Genomic DNA, 3,279 nt, shown 5'->3' with positions numbered 1-3,279 from the left:
TTCTTCTTCAGAAGATGCCTCTTGAGTACTGTTGGATGCAGCTTGCATTCCATTCAGACTCTAAGAAATCATATTGACTTGCTGAATCAATATTTTGTTCTGAGCCAATATGGCATTCAGAGTATCAATTTCAAGAACTCCCTTCTTCTGAGGCGTCCCATTACTCACAGGATTCCTCTCAGAAGTGTACATAAACTGGTTATTAGCAACCATGTCAATGAGTTCTTGAGCTTTTGCAGGCGTTTTCTTTAGGTGAATGGATCCACCTGCAGAAGTATCTAATGACATCTTAGCTAATTCAGATAGACCATCATAGAATATATCCAGGATGGTCCATTATGAAAGCATGTCAAAAGGACACTTTTTGGTCAGTTCCTTGTATCTCTCCCAAGCTTCATAGAGGGATTCACCTTCTTTCTGTCTGAAGGTTTGAACATCCACTCTAAGCTTACTCAGCTTTTGAGGAGGAAAGAACTTGGCTAAGAAAGCCTTGACCAGCTTATCCCAAGAGTTCAGGCTATCTTTAGGTTGAGAATCCAACCATATTCTAGCTCTGTCTCTTACAGCAAAAGGGAAAAGCATGAGCCTGTAGACTTCAGGATCTACTCCATTAGTCTTAACAATATCACAGATCTGCAAGAATTCAGTTAAGAACTGAAAAGGATCTTCAGATGGAAGTCCATGAAACTTGAAGTTTTGTTGCATCAGAGAAACTAATTGAGGTTTCAGCTCAAAATTGTTTGCTCCAATGGTAGGGATGGAGATGCTTCTTCCATGTAAATTGGAATTAGGTGCAGTAAAGTCACCAAGCATCCTCCTTGCATTATTATTATTTTCGGCTGCCGTATCCTCTTCTTGTTCGAAAATTTCTGTAAGGTTATCTCTGGATTATTGTATTTTAGCTTCTCTTAGTTTCCTCTTCAGAGTCCTTTCAGGTTCAGGGTCTGCTTCAACAAGAATATTCTTGTCCTTGCTCCTGCTCATATGAAAAAGAGGGAACAGAAAAATAATAATAATAGGGATCCTTTTTGCCCAAGTATAGAGGTTCCCATGTGTGAGTAGAAGAAGAAAAGAATGTAGTGTGAAGAAGGGAAGAAGGGAAAATTCGAACACAGATGGAAGAGGCGTTCGAATTTTGGGTGAAGAGAAGTGTTAGTAGATGAATAAATAAATAGAAGGAGATGAGAGAGAAAGAGGATTTTCGAAAATTATTTTTGAAAAATGGTTAGTGATTTTCGAAAATTAAAAGAAGAAATAAGTTAAAATTAAAATTTGAAACAATTAGTTAATTAAAAAGAATTTTTGAAAAAGAGGGAGGGATTTTCGAAAATCAGAGAGAGAGAGTTAGTTAGGTAGTTTTGAAAGAGATAAGAAACAAACAAAAAGTTAGTTAGTTAGTTGAAACAAATTTGAAAATCAATTTTGAAAAGATGAGAAGATAAGAAGTTAGAGAAGATATTTTAAAATCAAATTTTTGGAAAAGATATGTTTTAAAAAGATATGATAGAAAAGATATGATTAAAATTAGTTTTGAAAAAGATTTGATTTTTTTTAAATCACAATTAATGACTTGATTCACAAGAAATCACAAGATATGATTCTAGAACTTAAAGTTTGAATCTTTCTTAACAAGCAAGTAACAAACTTGAAATTTTTGAATCAAAACATTAATTGTTGATGATATTTTCGAAAATTATGAGATAAAATTAAGAAAAAGATTTTTGAAAAATATTTTTAAAAATTTTCGAAAATGAATGAGAAAAATGAAAAAGATTTGATTTTTGAAAAAGATTTTGAAAAGATAAGATTTTTAAATTGAAAATTTGATTTGACTCATAAGAAACAACTAAATTTTAAAAAGTTTTGAAAAATTCAATCCAAATTTTCGAAATTTATGAGAGAAAAAAGGAAAGATATTTTTTTTTTGACTTTTGAATTTTTAATGATGAAAGAGAAAAACATGAAAAATGATGCAATGCATGAAAGTTATGGATCAAAACAATGAATGCATGCAAGAATGCTATGAATGTCAAGATGAACACCAAGAACACTTTGAAGATCATGATGAACATCAAGAACATATTTTTGAAAAATTTTCAATGCAAAGAAAATATGCAAGACACCAAACTTAGAAATCTTTCATGTTCAGACACTATGAATGCAAAAATGCACATGAAAAACAAGAAAAGACACAAAACAAGAAAATATGAAGATCAAACAAGAAGACTGGCCAGGAACAACTTGAAGATCATGAAGAACACTATGAATGCATGAATGCATGAATTTTTGAAAAATGCAGAGAATTTTTAGAAAATATGCAATTGACACCAAACTTGAAATTGACTCAAGACTCAAACAAGAAACACAAAATATTTTTGATTTTTATGATTTTATGATTTTTTTTTGGATTTTTTGAAAATTAATGTGAAAAAGAAAAATAAGGATTCCAAAATTTTTACTGTGAATTCCAGGAATCTTGCATTCTTAGTCTAAAGCTCCAATCTGAGGGTTAGACATGGCTTAATAGCCAGTCAAGCTTTAGAATGTAAATCAGGTGGATCAGGAATAGCAGCAGGTGGATTAGCAACAACTAGCTTGCTCTTGATAATGTTGGGTTGGAAGCCCCAGTCCAAATGAATTTAGACATGACTTTACAGCCAGTCAGGCTTCAACATGCTTCATGAAACACTAGAATTCATTCTTAAAAAATTTTAGAATAATTTTCGAAAACAGATGAGAAATTTTTGAAAGACTTTTTAAAAATTTTTTTTTTTGAATATAAAAAAAAAAGAAAATTACCTAATCTGAGCAACAAGATGAACCGTCAGTTGTCCAAACTCGAACAATCCTCGGCAACAGTGCCAAAAACTTGATACATGCGAAATTGTTACTCTGAGGTTGTAAAATTTGTTGTTCGTTCTCTCCCTGGCAATGGCGCCAATAACTGGTGCACAATACCATGGTCCAAACATAACTTCACAACTTCGCACAACTAACCAGCAAGTGCACTGGGTCGTCCAAGTAATAAAACCTTACGTGAGTAAGGGTCGATCCCACGGAGATTGTCGGCTTGAAGCAAGCTATGGTCACCTTGTAAATCTCAGTCAGGCGGATATCAAATGGTTATAGTATTTTCGAATAATAATAATAAATAAATAGAAAATAAAGATAGAAATACTTATGTATATCATTGGTGAGAATTTCAGATAAGCGTATAGAGATGCTTTCGTTCCTCTGACTCTCTGTTTTCCTGCTGTCTTCATCCAATCAGTCTTACTC

General features: G+C 32.7%; 1 non-coding gene across 1 annotated transcript; it reads left to right on the top strand.

Annotated features, from left to right (window-relative positions):
* Positions 1-342: 342 nt before the first annotated feature.
* Positions 343-450, top strand: LOC148553583 (small nucleolar RNA R71). Its single transcript, XR_015892562.1, has one exon. It is a non-coding gene; the product is annotated as a small nucleolar RNA R71 (small nucleolar RNA).
* The last annotated feature ends 2,829 nt before the right edge of the window (positions 451-3,279 follow it).

Source organism: Arachis ipaensis, chromosome B7, assembly GCF_059453495.1.
Source record: "Arachis ipaensis isolate K30076 ecotype BB chromosome B7, ASM5945349v1, whole genome shotgun sequence".
Taxonomy (NCBI): Eukaryota; Viridiplantae; Streptophyta; class Magnoliopsida; order Fabales; family Fabaceae; genus Arachis; species Arachis ipaensis.
This window is presented reverse-complemented; position numbering and strand designations above follow the sequence as displayed.